This window comes from Chiloscyllium plagiosum, unplaced genomic scaffold, assembly GCF_037043375.1.
Source record: "Chiloscyllium plagiosum isolate Xiang-an unplaced genomic scaffold, Cpla_swu_hap1 HiC_scaffold_22, whole genome shotgun sequence".
NCBI lineage: Eukaryota > Metazoa > Chordata > Chondrichthyes > Orectolobiformes > Hemiscylliidae > Chiloscyllium > Chiloscyllium plagiosum.
The window spans coordinates 6,765,414-6,784,085 of record NW_028270160.1 but is presented as its reverse complement, the minus strand read 5'-3'; the positions used below and the strand labels follow the sequence as shown (position 1 = coordinate 6,784,085).

General features: G+C 45.1%; 1 protein-coding gene across 1 annotated transcript in view; it reads left to right on the top strand.

Annotated features, from left to right (window-relative positions):
* The first annotated feature begins 338 nt into the window (after positions 1-338).
* The window catches only part of lzts2a (leucine zipper, putative tumor suppressor 2a), a 207,360-nt gene continuing 189,026 nt past the window's right edge, over positions 339-18,672 (top strand). The window contains exon 1 of the mRNA XM_043713070.2: positions 339-544. The gene's annotated coding sequence lies outside the window, so the exon portion shown is untranslated. The remainder of the gene's footprint in view (positions 545-18,672) is intronic.

Genomic DNA, 18,672 nt, shown 5'->3' with positions numbered 1-18,672 from the left:
ATTTATTTATTGTTTGAAAAGAATCGTGTAACTCCCACCTCCGTTTGAGAACGAAGACAACAGTCTTTCTTTTTAAAATGTTTCCAAAATGTGGGAACTCTTCAACGCTGAGGTGCCTAGTCTCAAAAGTGAAACAGAGAGATTCAACAACTGAGCCAAAGCAGAGCGATTTTACAGATTTCAGGGCTCCAGCAGTTTTAAGGATACGCAGATGCCGAGAAGTTTGAATTTCTCAAGGCAACAGCTGTTGGGTTTCTCCAATATCCCTCCCCTTCCAGAGGAAAGGGGGTTGGACTCTGACAGAGAAACCCTGTTACTGACAGCTGCGAAAGGAACTTGTACGCGTTTATCATCGGCCCCCTTTTTTTCCTCCCTGTGTGTGCAGAGATATATCTGTATCAAACAGGAACATACTGGGTTGGAGTAAGTGTACAGGGGTACACAGAGGGGAACACGGCAGAGAGAGGAATTTCAACTGATTCCCAGCTCCTCGTTGTATCGCAGCCCGAAGTGGGCGGGAGGGGTAAGAGTGGGAATATAGACGGTGAGTGTGGATGTTTTGTTTTGTCTGTATTGTGAAACTGTGCAGCTCTCCCTCCAGGCCCTGAAATGTGTGTGTAAAAGAGAGAGAGATTGACAATCATTCTGGAACTGGGGAGGAACAGCTGTTTAACAAACCATGTGCATTAGTCAAACTTACTCATCTTGTTGGACAGACGTAGATTGCTCTCTCTCTCTCTCTGTGTAAAAAGCTCAGTTTATTTCTGTCGGAATGGAGTCTGTAATTGCTGAGTGTGTAATCTGAGGGGCAGCTTTGCTTGAAGATCATACCTCAGGCCCCATGGTACAAGGGTCCTTAACATCGGAGAGAGAGAGAGAGGGATTTCCAGAGGTACTGAATAAACTCCTCCTTAGGTTGGTTTAAACAAAAAGGAAACATTTTTTTTCTCTCTGTCTGTCGAGAGTTTCTGCTGAGTTGGATTCAAAGGTTTTTATTCCAGCTCCAAGTGTTTTGTTTTTGCTGGTCATAACTTAATACATAAAACACGAAGCCAGCGAGTAAATGGGATTTTCGTTATTAATGATGTGTTTGGCACGTTTAAGGTAGACTGCAATCCCAGAGGTAAAGGGAAAGGCCTTGCTTTCCATTTCTGGGTAATGTTTCCTATAAAAGTGAACGGATCTGTTCTGATGTCAGTTTCAGTAAAACGCCACATTTTTATTGGCCTTTGGTCTGGGGTGGGGGTGGGGAGCTGTGTTTAAGGTGGTCTGACCCGCCCATCCTTACGGTTTGCAAACATTGTCAATTGCTGCACCCCTCCTTTAAGTCAGTGAGAGATTTGTTTATTGCTGAGATGTTTGCTGGTTGGGAGGTGCTGGTTAATATTCAACAAATCTGAAGAGATCGGTTTGAGTTGACTGCCTCTCCTACACGTGTGTGTCTCAGCTGGGGCACAGTGGGTGACTCTCACACTCCTGAGTCATGGAATTGTGGGTTCAAGTATCTCTGCAGGACGTCAAAGTCGAGACTGAAACCCAGGTGCCAAGGCACTGTCAGGGGTACCGACGTTTGCGTGAGACATGTTGAACTGTATTACTGCCTGCCCTCCCAGACAGACTGAAGAAACCATGGCAGGTTTCAACAGGAACGAGGGAGTTTTCCCTAAAGACCTGGTGATCAGATTATCTGGTCATTATCACATTGCCATTTGGGTGCCACGTTACCTCAATACAACAGTTAAAAATCACACAACACCGGGTCATAGTGGTTAAGGAGCAACACTCCGAAAGCTAGTGCTTCCAAATAAACCTGTTGGACTATAACCTGGTGTTGTGATTTTTAACTTTGTCCATCCCAGTCCAATACCGGCTCCTCCACATCATCAATACAAGGGGAGTACTTAACTGCATATGGTGCTCTCAGAATGCCCTTTGGTTATGAAAGGTGCTCTACAGATGAAATGTATATAAATAGCAGCAGACCATATGTGCCCTGAGTCTGTATGGCCAATAAGATACTTATAGAATGTTTACAACAACTCCATTTAAATATCTGCCCTACCTCTTTACCCCTGAATGCACACATCCCAAAGTCTCTATCATTCAGCTGAGCATCCACAGCTTTGAGGTTCGAACCTGGGTGCCTGGCGCGGTGATGCAGCAGTGCTAACCACTGAGCCACCGTGCTTCCCCTTTGGTGGTGGAAATGTGTTGCTGGAAAAGCGCAGCAGGTCAGGCAGCATCCAGGGAACAGGAGAATCGACGTTTCGGGCATAAGCCCTTCTTCAGGAATTCAGGAATCCTGAAGAAGGGCTTATGCCCGAAACGTTGATTCTCCTGTTCCCTGGATGCTGCCTGACCTGCTGCGCTTTTCCAGCAACACATTTCCAGCTCTGATCTCCAGCATCTGCAGACCTCACTTTCCCCTTTGGTGGGCCAAATGGCCTGCTTCCTTACTGTACGGATTGTATGATTATATTCCAACCCCTATGCAGTGGAGGCACTCCTCCTAAAGCTTGTGATTTCAAATAAACCTGTTGAACTATAACCTGGTGTCATGTGACTTTGCCTTTAGTACTACATTCTAAAACTGTTCCTTCTCCTGATCTTGGGATGTCTGGACTGCAGTTCTCCATTTTCTGTCTTAATCCTTTCTTGTATTTTTGACATGCCCGAGTGTAATGGGGATGGGCTAATAGTTTAATTAGCAGTTAATCTAAACTGGGAATTTGGAAATAGTAATTCCTGAAAGCAAGCCTGTATGTTTTCGTGGTTCAGGCTGATATTAGTGATCCCAGAGCACCAATCAGAGAAGGAAAGTTAAATTCTTCCAACGTTCCTCATTAAAATATTGCTGCTGAAAGCGATTAACTGATCATTCAATGCATTGCTGCTTGTGGTTTCTTTGTGCAGAATAGCTACTATGCTTGTCTACATAATAATTGTTTTAAGATGTTTTGAGATGAGATCATGCATAATCAGTATAAGTACCTCCTCCTGGTGTTCAGTGTTATGTTGTATGTTGCTGTTAAGGTGTCCCTCTTTAAAGTGACAAAGTTTTCTTATCATTAAGTAATCACAGTTCTTATAGAAGCAAGTTTAACTGCACGTGGACACGTTTGCTCTGATTATGAGTTGGTTTATAAATACTTTTGAAGTTCAACACCAATTTTGAGTGTGACAGAACCGAAACAGGAGTAGACCTTTCAGTCCATTGTGCCAATTCTGTCAGTCAATTAGCTTATAGCCGAGCTGAATCATGTTGTAGAGAAAAGTTGATTTTATTTAATCGTTAGAAATACACCAGTCTTGTCAGGTCTACACAGAGTTCGAGTTTGTAGGAAGCGCCAGAAGTCTTTTCAGCTGAATGCTAAACACCGGCTGTATTTTCATATACTTGTCCACATTCCATGCCCAATTCTTTCATCATTTCGTTTCCCCTACCTAAGCCTGGGGAAAACAAAAGAACAAGACTTTTACCCCATGGCTAACTCCATTTAGGATGTGGAGGTCCAGTGTTGGACTGGGGTGGACAAAGTTTAAAAATCACACAACACCAGGTTATAGTCCAAGTACAAGCTTCCTGATGAGGGAGCAATGCTCCAAAATCTTCTACTTCCACATAAACCTGTTGGATTATAATCTGGTGTTGTATGATTTTTAACGTAACCCCATTTAGCCTGCAGACTACAGGACAATGTTTTCTAAACTTGACTAATCCCGGGAATTGAACCCGGGTCCCTGGCGCTGTGAGGCAGAGGTGCTAACCACTGAGCCACCCACATCTTTCCTCGTTTAAATTTGTGAACCAGTGGTTGAAATCTCGGTAGGAACTGCAGGGTAGAAGCGTCATTGGCAAATCAAGGGGCATTGAGGAAACCAAACACCATCCTTGGATTCACTTTCAAACAAAGATTTCATGTGCAGTGTCTCTGGCTGATTTGCGTTCCTGATGTGTGGGCAAACAAGGTGGCTCCACCCAGCTCCATGGCACAAATTACTGGCACAGCAATATGGTACATGGCTAGAAAGTTGGCAACAACAGAAAAAAATTGTACATGCTGGCCATCTGTTTCTGTCGATGGGATTATAAAAGGGAGAGCAACAACTGAGCAAGTGCCAGATCAATGTTAATCTGTAAGTATCAGGTTTATCATCTCTTAATGTGTGGGAAAGTCAAATAAAATTCTCTTGCAAATCTTTGGCAAAACATTCAATAAAAACACTGCTGTTTTCTTAACATGGGCAGTTTATTGTCTGAAAGGCTCATTCGCCTCAATGTTTACCTGCCAACACACTGAATCTGTCAGGTTGTGCAGGAGGTTGCAAGAGATTATAGGATGAAACGCCCTGTTCAATAGAGAGAAAACCTGTGTCCCTACCGACATTACTAGACGTGATGCCCAGCTCTAGTGTGAAATACTTGTCACTCCATCCCAGACGTGTGTGATGAATGCAACCCCATCGACAATGTGTAGCACTCGTCACCATAACATGGCACCGTGTTTCTTAATTTTTTATTCATTTATGGGACATGGATGTCTCTGGCTGAGCCCAGCATTTATTGGCGGGCCCTAGTTAACCCTTCAGAAGGTGGGGGTGAGCTGCCTTCTTGAACCGTTGCAGTCCATGCGCTATGGGTTGACCCACAATGCCCGTAGGGAGGCAATTCCAGGACTATGACCCAAGTGAAGGAACGGCAATATATTTCCAAGTTGGGATGGTGAGTGGCTTGCAGGGGGTGGGTTTCCTCTATATCTGCTGCCCTTGTCCTTCTAGATGGAAGTAGCCGCGGGTTTAGAAGGTGCTGTCTGAGGATCTTTGGTGAATCTCTGCAGTGAACCTTGTAGATAGTACACGCCTTTGTACAGGTTTATAAAATCATGAGGGGCATGGATAGGGTAAATAGCCAACAACTTTTCCCCAGGGTAGGAGGAGTCCAAACCTAGAAGGCATAGGTTGAAGGTGAGAGGGGAAAGTTTTAAAAGGGACCTTAGGGGCAACTTTGTTTTACACAGAGGGTGGTGCATGCATGAAATAAACTGCCAGAGGATGTGATAGAGGCTGGTGAGCATCAGTGATGGAGGGAGTGGATGCTTGTGGATGTGGCACCAATCAAGTGGGCTGCTTTGTCTTGGATGGTGTCAAGCTTTCTGAGTGTTGGAGCTGCACCCATCTGGACAAGTGGGGAGTATTCCATCAAACTCCTGACTTGCGCCAATCGGAATCAATCGATCAGTAATCAGGGCTGGTAGAGCTTATAGAGTCAGACAGCAGGAAACTGGCCCACCAAGTCGACCAAGTCTCCTGAACTGAACTAGTCCCATTTACCTGTATTTGACCCATATCCTTCTAAACCTTTATTATTCATGTAACTATCAAATATATTTTAAATGTTGTAATTGCACCAGCCTCCATTTTCCACGTGTCTGTGTGGGTTTCCTCCGGGTGCCCCAGTTTCCTCCCACAATCCAAAGATGTGCAGGTTAGGGTGGATTGGCCATGCTGGGTCACCCATAGTGTTCAGGGATATGTAGGTTAGGTGCATGACTCAGGGGCAGATGTAGGGGAATGGGTTTGGGTGGGATACTCTTTGGAGGGTTGGCGTGGACTTGTTGGGCCGAAGGGCCTGTTTCATACAGTAGGGATTCTAATTACTTGACTATATTGCTAGGAGACAGGAAGGACTGCAGATGCTGGAAGCCAAGTTCAATAGACGTGGTTGCTCTTAACAATTAGCGATGGGCAGTAAATGCTGAACAAACCAGTGATACCCATATCCTGTGAATGAATTAATTAAAAAAACATTGGTCCCTGAACCTTCAGGTCTGAAACTCTGCAAGTCCCACCTGAAATCTCACTGCATCTCTTTTCTCTTTTCTTCATTCTCTTTCTCCTCCTCCTTACGATCTATTGCTTTCACCGAGCAGTTGGTCACCTGTCCACATATCCCCTTGTGTGACCTGGTGTCAAAACTGTGAAACTCTAAAGGGACCTTCTGTGATGTTAACAGTGCTGCATATGGATATGTTGATTTGGATGTGTTTTGCATGTGCGTTAACATGCAAATATAGAAATGGATACATAAAGAGGAGGCAAATCCTCCAGTTAGGGGATGGGGTTTGGTATTGAGATGGATTCAGACTTCGCAACATCACTCTGAGGTTGCTACCTTGCTGTCAAAAAATATAATTCACTTACAGGACTTACTGCTTCAGTAATCATAGAGTTATAGAGATGTACAGCATGGAAACAGACCCCTCGGTCCAACCTGTCCAGGCCGATCAGTTATCCCAACCCAATCTAGTCCCACCTGCCAGCACCCGGCCCATATCCCTCCAAATTCACTAGATTAGATTAGATTCCCTACAGTATGGAAACAGGCCCTTTGGCCCAACAAGTCCACACTGACCCTTCGAAGAATAACCCAGCCAGACCCATTCACCTACCCTGTATGTACCTCTGACTAATGCACCTACTGCTATAGGCAATTTAGAATGGCATATTCACCTGCCCTGCACATCTTTGGACTGTGGAAGGAAACCAGAGCACCAGGAGGAAACCCACGCAGACACAGGGAGAATGTGCAAACTCCACACAGACAGTCACCCGAGTCTGGAATCAAACCCGGATCCCTAGTGCTGTGAGGCAGCAATGCTAACCACTGAGCCACCGTGCCGCCCGTATATACCCATCCAGATGCCTTTTGAATGTTTGAATTGTAGTAGCCTCCACCACTTCCTCTGGCAGCTCATTCCATACACGTACTATCCTCTGCGTGAAAAAGCTGCCCATTAGGTCTCTTTTATATCTTTTCCCTCTCAGCCTAAACCTATGCCCTCTAGTTCTGGACTCCCCCACCCCAGGGAAAATACTTTGTCTATTTACCCTATCTATGCCCCTCATGGTTTTATAAACCGGTATAAGGTCAACCCTCAGCCTCCGACGCTCCAGGAAAACAGCCCCAGCCTGTTCACCCTCTCCCTCCAACTCAAATCCTCCAACCCTGGAAACATGCTTTTCTGAACCCTTTCAAGTTTCACAACATCTTTCCGATAGGAAGGAGACCAGAATTGCACACAATATTCCAACAGTGGCCTAACCAATGTCCTGTACAGCCGCAACATGACCTCCCAACTCCTGTACGCAATACTCTGACTAATAAAGGAAAGCATACCAAACACCTTCTTAATACTTCTTTTCATAGAGTTATAGAGCACGGAAACAGACCCTTCGGCCCAACCAGTCCATGCTGAACATAATCCCAACTAGTCCCACCTGCCTGCTCCTGGCCCATATTCCTCTAAATCTTTCCTATTGATCTATCAAGCCAATTGTTTTTAAACATATTGTACCCACATCCACCACTTCCTTAGGAAATTCATTCCTTCCGCGAACCACCCTCTGTGTAAAAACTTTGCCTCTTTTGTGTTTTTTAAATCTCTCTCTCCTCTCAACTTTAAAAATGTGCCCCCTACTCTTGAAATCCCCCACCTTTGGGAAAAGGCCACTACCATAAACTCTATCTACACCTCTCATTATTTTATAAACTTCTAACAGGTCGCCTCTCAACCTCTTACACTCCAATGAAAACGGTCCCAATCTATCAAGCCTCTCTTTATAACTCAACCTTCGATACCCTGCAACATCCTGATAAATCTCTTCTGAACTCTCTCCAGCATAGTAACATCCTTCCTGTAACTGGGTGACCAGAACGGGACACAGTGTTCCAGAAGAGGCCTCACCAATGTCCTGTACAACCTCAATATAATGTCCCAACTGCTGTACTCAAAGGATTGAGCGTTTTTTTTATTTCACAAAAAGCAGAATGCTGCAAATACCACTTTTAATGGATGACGGCAGAATGCCTGTTTTCGTTTTACAATTGAAATTATCGACTGGCAAAACTACAGCAGTGAGTGGCTTTGGAATCCACGATCGCAGACAATGTGATTTTGTTCTCCGGCTGTGAAAACAGGCTTTCTACTCTTTTCCAACCGCAGGGGAAGTTGACCTTGCTGAATTATGATGAAGCATTACTTTATTTTCTGTAAGAACGGTGTGTGTTGACAATATGACAGATTCAGTAATAATATGTTTTTGAACACAGACTGATGTGTATTTGTAGGAAGAGTTTGCGGGGTAGTGGAGGAAGGTGGTGAGGGAGGATGAGACTGTGGGAGAACTGCGTATTACTTTGTCTGAGAGCTGGTACAGGTTTACCGAAGAAGTAATGTGGAGGGGTTTGTGAATTTGACTGCGGGGCAATGGGATCACAGTGACTATACCCAGGTTTGTGAACTGTCAAACTGTCTCTGCATTGAGTGGGCAAGAAGGAGGTATCATGTCACAGGAAGTTAAATCCTAACATTTTATTTTAGCCAGTGTAGCAAGGTATTAATTTCCTCTGGTAAACATGGTTAACTTGACTAAGATAGTGCACAACAAAACCTGGTTCATGCTTTTGCATTTGTCAGGCAAAATGACAATCCCATTTTAAGAACATAGAAAATAGTAGGCCGTTCGGCCCTTCGAGCCTGCTCTCCCATTCAGTAGGATCATGGCTGATCTTCAAACTCAGTGTCCCGTTTCGACCTTCTTCCCAGGCCCTTTGATCTCTTTAGCCCTGAGAACTGTATCTAACTCCTTCCGGAAAACATTCAATGTTTTGGTCTCAATCACTTTCTGTGGCGGAGAATTCCACAGACTCCCTTCTCTCTGGGTGGAGACATTTCTTCTTGTCTCAGTCCTCAATGGCCTCCTCTGGCTCCTTAAACCAAACCCCTTGTTTCTGGACTCCCCAGTCAGTGGGAACATCCTTCTAGTGTTTATTTTGTCTATTCTTGTTTCATTACAATTGTTAACATCGAGAGACTTGGATAAATCGCCTTTTATAATTTTTATGGCAGCAGTTATCTTTGTTTAAAGTGTGTTACATTTGGTGACCTGATTCCACTCCAGGATAATTGTGAAGAGAGGGAAAGTAATTATCCAGATGATAACGGTGCTTCAATTCATTTGTGTCTCATTGTCAGTTCATGCAATCAGATCTGACAAATCATTTGTAACGCTTCACTTTGAGACCAGCGTGTTGGAGAGGTGTGACTGTGACCATCGGGCATTATCCCACCTCGTCCTTCTCTCGACACAATGATAGCCCTCTTCCCCATCCATTAGCCAAGTACCTGGGCCTCTGTAAACTGGATCCACTCTTTACTATCCAACTGTAGCAAGGGAATCCCCTGTAAAGCATTCTCTTTCCACTCCATATGCCACCTCCCCTCCCCTGGGTCCCCCATGACTTTAACCCTTAACCCTCTTACTTCACAGGAGCTTCACTTTTTTGGCTGTGGAGAGAGAAACAGAACTCATGTTTTGAGTCCAGTGATTAGATTAGATTAGATTCCCTTCAGCCCAACAAGTCAACACTGACTCTCCGAAGAGTAACCCACCCAAACCCGTTTCCCTCTGACTAATGCACCGAACACTATGGGCAGTTTAGAATGGCCAAATCACCTGACCTGTGGACTGTGGGAGGAAACCGGAGCACCCGGAGGAAACCGACGCAGACACAGGGAGAATGTGCAAACTCCACACAGACAGTCGCCTGAGGCTGGAATCGAACCTGGGTCCCTGGCGCTGTGAGGCTGCAGTGCTAACCACTGAGTCACCGTGCCGCCATAGTCCGCCATGATCTTTCCTTCAGAACTGCATTTGAATTTGAGAGTCCACCAATCACAAAAAGCTAGCATCCAAGTTGAGCAGCTAATTGAGAGAGCAAATGGCCTTTATTTCAAAGGTACTGGTGTATTACAACAGAAAGGTTTTGCTGAAACTGTGCAAAGCTCTCATCAGAGCACAGCTGGAATACTGCGAACGACTTGGGTCCCGTTATCGGAGGGAAGATGTCCTGGTATGGGAAACAGTCCAGAGAAGGTTCACTCGGCTAATTCCTGGTATGGAGGGACTGTGTAAACACTTATTATGTTTAGTAGATTGGGGCCCGCACTTGTTGGGGTACAGAAAAATAAGAAATGACCTTAAAACATACACACTTCTTTGGGGTCAAAATCCTTGATGTGGAAAAGGTGGTTCCTGTTTAGGACCAGAATCTAGGACCAGAGGGTATCATCTCAGAATAAGAGTCACACATTGTAAGACAGAGGTGAGACATTTCTTCTCCACCCTCACAGCGCCAGGAACCCGGGTTCGATTCCAGCCTCAGCCGACTGTCTGTGTGGAGTTTGCACATTCTCCTCGTGGTTCTGGATTAGTGGTGCTGGAAGAGCAGTTCAGGCAGCATCCCAAGGAGCTTCGAAATCGACGTTTCGGGCAAAAGCCCTTCATCAGGAATAAAGGCAGTGAGCCTGAAGCGTGGAGAGATGAGGTAGAGGAGGGTGGGGGTGAGGAGAAAGTAGCATAGAGTACAATGGGTGAGTGGGGGAGGGGATGAAGGTGATAGGTCAGGGAGGAGAGGGTGGAGTGGATAGGTGGACCGTGTCTGCGTGGGTTTCCTCTTGGTGCTTCAGTTTTCTCCCAGAGTTGAGCAGATTAGGATGGATTGATCATGGAAAATTTCCCCGTTGTGTCTAAGGATAGATGGATTAGCCATGGGAAATGCAGAATTATGGGGTGGGTCAGGGTGGGATGCTTTTCAGAAGGTTGCTGTGGACCTAATGGGCTGAATGGCCTGCTTCCAATTGCAGGGATTCTATGCTTCCATTTAGCAATGCTTAAAATTTGTACCCAATCAGCAATTTTCTTTAAAGCTGATAGTTGGCACTGGATTCATTTTCAGGGATAAGGGATGCAAAAGAGAAACAAAGCGAGAGAAAAGGTTGGGATTTAGGAAAGGATATTCCAGGTTACAGAACCATGGGAAGTGGATGAAGGTACAGATCAGATATCAGATCAGATCAGATCAGAACAGGTCTAAGGGGCAGAATGGCCTAGTCCCATTCCTTGAATAAATGGAAAACAGATCAGAGAGAAAGTAACCTGGAAAATCTGAAACTGAGAAATTAAAGCCATAGTATTTAAAGTCACCATATTCCTTTCAGACCATAGTCCTCTTCCCTCATTACTGATAGACGACCGTTGATGGTTTAACCTGAGGGTCACCATGTCTCAGGTGAGGGGAGATGTTGAAAAAGAGAGTCCTTCATGGTAACCTCAGCTGGTGCGGGAATTGAACCCACGCTGTTGGATCAGTCTGCACCGCAAACCAGCCATCCAGCCAACTGATCTCTCTCCTCTCCACCTTAAAAATGTGCCCCCCTAGTCTTGAAATCTCCCATCCTATGGAAAAAACGACTCCCATTCACTCTATCTATCCCTCTCATTATTTTATAAACCTCAATCAGGTCACCTCTCCACCTCCTACACACCAGAAATCCTCATCTGCACTCTCCTCCCTTTTCCCCTTAACCCTTGATTCCCTAAAATAAAACAGAAAGCTGCAGACATTGGAAATCTGAAATAAATTGCTGGGGAAACTTAGCAGGTCCGGCAGTATCTGTGGAGAAAACAGAGCTAACGTTTCAAGCGGCACGGTGGCACAGTGGTTAGCACTGCTGCCTCACAGCGCCAGAGACCCGGGTTCAATTCCTGCCTCAGGTGACTGACTGTGTGGAGTTTGCACATTCTCCCCGTGTCTGCGTGGGTTTCCTCCGGGTGCTCCGGTTTCCTCCCACAGTCCAAAAATGTGCAGGTTAGGTGAATTGGCCATGCTAAAAATTGCCCGTAGTGTTAGGTGCAGCGGTAAATGTAGGGGATGGGTCTGGGTGGGTGCGCTTCAGCGGGTTGGTGTGGACTTGTTGGGCCGAAGGGCCTGTTTCCACACTGTAAGTAATCTAATCTAAAAAAAAAAGCCCACAACTCTTCATCAGAACTCTTCATAGCAGCAAGGAGGAAATGTGATCGATTCCTTTACTGTATAAACATGTGCCTACCTCAGCCTTCGATAAATTTAATGACCCAGCCCCAACAGCCCCCTGATTTGCTCCTGTCAGAGAAGAAATACCTCACCTCTGAGCCACCCCCAAAGAAGAAGTTGAAGTTATTTGTCGTTGTATTCACCAGAACTTGTGCTAACTTAGAGATTCCCTCTGGTTGAGCATCTTGTGCGATGACAGATAGAGGAAATTAGGATGGAGAGAATGGACTAATTTCCACAGTGTAATCCTAGTGGTTAGGTGCTGGACTAGGTCATAGGCCTCTTGGGGCTGCTGTGTAAAGACATCCCCTCCAACACTGTAGCACCAGCTTTGATTACCGTATCTCTGTGGAGGGAGCTGAACTGCCAAACGGGAGTCTGAGCTACTCAGTTGGTGACAATTGCACTCAAACCCATGAGCTTGAGAAAGCTGGCACAGCTGTGAAGGGTTGAATGGCCTCCTGCCGTGCCATATTGATTCTGTGGATTACTGGCAGAGTTCCACATGGCGTACTTTGGCAGCCAATGTTCTTAATGCTGTTTGAAACCACCAGTTATTAGACTCCAGAGGCCACAGTTTGGTTTAGACGGCGGGTTATCCAACTGCCAACTTTCCTTCGTTGATGTTGATTTTGTTTTTAAACAAAATACCCAGCTCCCCGAACCTGTTTGGCAGGGGTTGGGATATGATAAGCTGGCCCTCCCAGAGCTCTGTTGCCATGGTAATGATCAGTTTGTAGGAGATGGCGAAAGCTGGTGTTTCGGGGCCACACTCTTGACATTGTAAAGCGAGGCTGGGGCAGGCTGCATTCAGGTGGCGCCCTCCTCCGTAGCTCTGGAAACTTCCAGATATTTTCTAATCCACCCATTCAGAGAAATCACTGAACACATTTATGGCAGCATGGTTGGCTCAGTAGTTAGCCCTGATACCTTACAGTGCCAGGGACCCAGGTTCGATTCAAGCCTCGGGTGACTGTGTGTGGAGTTTGCACATTCTCCCAGTGTCTGCGTGGGTTTCCTCCGGGTGCTCCAGTTTCCTCCCACAGTCCAAAGATGTGCAGTTCAGGTGAATTGCCCATAGTGTTAGGTGCATCATTCAGGGGAAATGGGTCTGGGTGGGTTTCTCTTCAGAGGGTTGGTGTGGACTTGTTGGGCTGAAGGGCCTGTTTCCATACTGTAGGGAATCTAATCTATATAAAAAACACCTCTGGAGCGGGTGGGTCTTGAACCCAGGCCTCCTGATTTAGAGGTAGCACTACAAGATTCCTTTTGCACTTCTTTTAGTTTGTTCTTTCCACTTACAAATTTAAAATGTTCAAAACAAATGTCCCGATAAGGTCCTGCTGGAAATCTGAAGTGAGATTGAAAATGGTGGACCCGTCATCGTCATCATCAGCGGTCCCTTATAGATGAGGATGACTCTCTACCCCCTTGCAGGGTGAGTCTGTAGGATGCTGTACAGACCGATCAGGTTACCACAGGCTCTGTTACACTGGGGGCAGGGGGTGGTCACAGGAAGGGGGTGGGTGGTACATGCTGGACAAATGTACAAGGTCAATCAGCTTCTGGAAAGGGCTCACTCAACGAGAAAGGATAGGCTAGTCAGGCCACTGAGCTTTTATCCATTGGAGTGTAGAAAACTCTGAAGTGATTTTATTGAAACATACAAGATTCTGAGGGGAATACTAAATAAAAACTGAAAGAACTGGATACTGTAAATCAGAGACAAGAACGGAAGGTGCTGGAAAAGCTCAGCAGGTCTGGCAGCACCTGTGGAGACAAATCAGAGTTAACATTCTGTTGACCCTTCCTCAGAACTACATCCTGAGGGGCCTTGAAGGGGTAGATGCTTATGGCATGTCACCCTTTTGTGGGAGGCACTAGAATTAGGTGACTTGAAGTCTTTATTGAATTGTATAACTGACCACATTCTGTCTGTTCTCCATTTTCCTTAGATTCTCTGACCCTCACAGCTTGGTCTTGTTTACTTTGCTCTTAGTAGAGAGGAGAATCGACGTTTCGGGCATTAGCCCTTCTTCAGGCTAATGCCCGAAACGTCGATTCTCCTGTTCCCTAGATGCTGCCTGACCTGCTGCGTTTTTCCAGCAACACATTTCCATCTCTGATCTCCAGCATCTGCAGACCTCACTTTCTCCTCTTAGTAGAGAGGTCCCATTCTCACCATTTCACTCCTTAATTTACACCCATTTTATATTTCTTTATCTCTTTCACTACCATTAACAACTCGGTTATGTTTTACACTGGGCCTGTCCACCAGCTTTTTCATTTCTTGCATGTGGACATCACCAATGGGACCAACATTTATTGTCCTGAAGGCTGAAACGTCGATTCCCCTGCTCCTTGGAGGCTGCCTGACCTGCTGCACTTTTCCAGCAACACATTTTCAGCTCTGATCTCCAGCATCTGCAGTCCTCACTTTCTTCCAGAAGGCAGTTAAGAAGCAATGCTGTGGGTCTGGAGTCACTCTCCACCATCTGCTGCCTTGCTCCTCCTTCACTGTGTCTGTCAAAAGTATATTTTTAAAAAATTGATTTTTCAAACACCTTTCAGTTCTGAAGAGGAGTTCTACTGCACTTGAAACGTTAACTCTGTTTCTTTCTGCACTGATGCCTTTGGACCTACTGAGTTTCTCCAGCACTTTGTGTGTTTGTTTTAGAATCCTTACGGTGTGGAAACAGGCCCTTCGGCCCAACAAGTCCACACCAACCCTCTGAAGCATAACCCTCCCAGGCCCATTCCCCTACCCTATTACTCTACATTTACCCCTGACTAATACACATAGCCTACACATCCCTGAACACTATGGACAATTTAGCATGGCTAATCCACCTAACCTGCACACCTTTTGATATTTGTTTTGGAATTAGGGACGCAGTTTAAAAATAAGGGAGTCTTCCATTTCAGACAGTGATGGGGAGAAATGTTCTCTGTCTCTCAAGGTTGAGAGTCTGTAGAACACGGGAGACGGGATCATTGGATCTGGTTAAGACCGAGGCAGGTAGATCCTTGACCAAGAAAGGAGGTGGAGAACATCAGCACGAGTGACATAGATTTGAAGCCAGAATCGAACCAACCATATCAAATGGTGAAACAGGATTGAGAAAGCAAATGGTCTATTTCTGCTCCTAGTATGTAGACTGGTCGCAGAAAAGACGAGTTAATGTCTTAAATTTAACCTGTCATCTAGCATTGCCTGTTAGGTTTACAGCAAAAACATCAACTCATCTTTCAGTCAGATGATACTTTCCACCGAAACTCTGCCTGCCCTGTCAGGTGTGTGGGAGAGATTCCAGAGCACTGTTTGGGAAAGGGGAGGGGAGTGACCCGCCTCACTCAGTTTCAAAGAAATTCATGATCTGATCAATGTCACATTGCTATCTGTGGGATTTAACTGGCCATAAACTGCAGCCACACTTCCTACATCACAACAACAAGTATGCAACTTCTTTTTTACAAAAATGAGGGTGCTTTCGGAAGAACCAGGAGGTCTGAAAGGTGCCACGAAATGCAATCGTTTGTTGTTCTTTAGCTGATGGACTTGATATCTTTCCAACACTACTTCTATTTATAGCCATGATGTGAAGGAGCCGGTGTTGGACTGGGGTGTACGAAGTTAAAAATCACACAACACCAGGTTATAGTTCAACAGGTTTATTTGGAAGCACTAGCTTTTGGAGCGCTGCTCCTTTGTCAGGTAGTTACTGTTGGACTACGATAAACCTGTTGAACTATAACCTGGTGTCGTGTGATTTTTAACTTTGTACATTTCAAATTTCAAATCTCTTATACAGTCATAGAGTCATACAGCACAGAACCAGACCCTTCGGTCCAACCTGCCCAGGCTGAGCATCATTCCAAGCTAAACCAGTCCCACCTGCCTGCTCCTGGTCCATATCCTACCAAACCTTTCCTATCCATGGATTTATCCAAATGTCTTTTAAATGTTATAACTGTACCTTCATCCCCCACTTTCTCTGGCAGTTCATTCCTTACGCAAACCATTCTCTGTGTAAGAAATGAAGTTGCCCCTCATGGTCTTTTTAAATCTTTCTCCTCTCACCTTAAAAATATGCTGCTTAGTTTTGAACTCCCCTACCCTGGGGAATACACCATGTCTATTTACCCCATCCATGCACCTCATGATTTTATAAACTTCCATAAGGTCACCCCTTGGCCTCCTACGCTCCAGTGAAAAAAAGTCCCAACCTTTCCAGCCTATTTGTTTTGCTTCTGTAACCAATAAGGTAGTATAAGAGGAATGGACAATAGAAAATAGGTACAGGAATAGGCCATTTGGCCCTTCGAGCCAGCACAACCATTCATTGTGATCATGGCTGATCATCCTCAATCAGTATCCTGTTCCTACCTTATCCCCATAACCCTCGATTCCACTATCTTTAAGAGCTCTTTCCAACTCTTTCTTGAAAGTATCCAGAGACTTGGCCTCCACTGCCTTCTGGGGCAGAGCATTCCACATACCCACCATTCTCTGGGTGAAGAAGTTTCTCCTCAACTCTGTTCTAAATGGCCTACCCCTTATTTTTAAACTGTGTCTTCTGGTTCTGGACTCGCCTATCAGTGGAACCATGTTTCCTGCCTCCAAAGTGTCCAATCCTTTAATAATCTTATACGTCTCAAACATATCCCCTCTCATTCTTCTAAACTCAAGGGTATACAAGCCCAGTCGCTCCAATCTTTCAACATATCATAGTCCTGCCATTCTGGGAATTGACCTTGTGAAACTACGCTGCACTCCCTCAATAGCCAGAATGTCCTTCCAATTGAGAAGCAACAAGAGAAAGTTGATATTTATTATCATTTTATGACAAAGTTTGATGTTCTTAAACTGGTGCTAAATTGCCCAGGTTCCAGCATACACTCCCTTCGGTGCCATCTCTAGCTTCAGCGGGCACAAGGCCTCATGAGTTTAGATAAAACATAATGCTGGAAATCTGAAATGAAACTGTTCCAGAGAAACGCAGCAGGGTCTGGCACCATCTCTCGTGAGAGAAACAGAGTTAACATTTTGAATCTGGTATGACTCTCTTCTTCAGAATTGAGTTTAGACTCTGTCCTGGTTTTTCATAGAGTCTTCGAGATGTTCAGCAGGGAATCAGACTCTTCGGTCCAATTCAACAGCTAACCAGATGTGCAAAATTAATCTAGCCCCATTTGCCAGCGTCCAGTCCCTATCTCTCTAAGCCCTTCCTATTCATATACCCATCCAGATGCCTGATGCTGTAATTGTACCAGCCTCCACTACATCCTCTGGCAGCTCATTCCATACACGTACCAACCTCTCTGTAAAGAAGTTGCTCCTTCGGTCCCTTTTATATCTTTCCCCTCTCACCCTAAACCTATGCCTTCTAGTTTTGGACATCCCCACTCTGGTGAAAAGACATTGTCTATTTATCCTATCCATGCCCCTCATGATTTTATGAACCTCTATAAGGTCACCCCTCAGCCTCCAATGCTCCAGGGAAAACAGCCCCAGCTTGTTCAGCCTCTCCCTATAGCTCAAACCCTCCAACCCTGGCAACATCCTTGTAAATCTTTTCTGAAACCTTTCAAGGCTAGCAACATCCTTCCTGTAACAGAGAGACCAGAATTGCACTCAATATTACAGCAGCGGCCTAACCAATGTCCTGTACAGCCGCAACATGACCTCCCAACTCCTGTACTCAATACACTGACCAATAAAGGGAAGTCTTCCAAACATCTGCAGAAACAGTCTGTACTTCCAAAACAAAAACTGCAGATGCTGGAAATCAAATAAAATCAGAAATTTCTGGAAAATCTCAGCAGCATCTATGGAGAGAAAGCAGAGCTAACATTTCGGGTCCAGTGACCCTTGTTCAGAACAGTGCAACTGCTTTCTACTGAGACCCTATTAGTCTTAGAGATGACTGCTCTGATGGTCTGCTAACTGTGACCTTCCCCCCCACCGTAACCTGGAGAATATTAAATAATGTAAGGTAGACCAAATTCTGTTTGCCATCATTTGTTATTCACTGACCTGCGGTGACTCAGGGTTCAAGTTCACCTCCACATGATCGACGCTGAGTGTGTGACCCAGACCACTTTGCAAACATGTTAAACACCAGAGGGTGTCTTACAAACGTGCATCTAGCAGCAATGTGTCATGTATTCGAAATAAATCTCAACGAGGTCAGCAGGGCCAAGAGAAATATAATTGTATTTGAGAGGAGCCCCTTGACAGTTGCCTTCAAAGTGCTGACAGTGTTTGGAGTTTTGTACAGATCCCTGTCTCTCATGTTTTAATAAACTCTTTGTACTTTACTGTCCCTTGGCTGATTCTGATCTTTTCAGGACTGTCATAGAGATGTGTAGCACGGAAACAGACCCTTTGGTCCAACTCATCCATCCCGACCAGATATCCCAACCCAATCCAGTCCCATTTGCCAGCATTTGGCCCATATCCCTCAAAACCCTTCCTATTCATATACCCATCCACATGCCTTTTAAATGTAATTGTACCAGCCCCCACCATTTCCTCTGGCAACTCATTCCCTAACTTTCTGTCCCTTGTGTATACACCCAATCTTAGTGCTGTCTTTTACAACTTTCTGGCAGAAGGCTATTTTTAATCAAAATCTGCCTGACTACTTTAATAATGAACTGAGTCACCAGCTTTTCAGAAATGACAGCTTTTCTTTTCCTTTACTCATTCATCGAATAAGGGTATCACTGGCTGG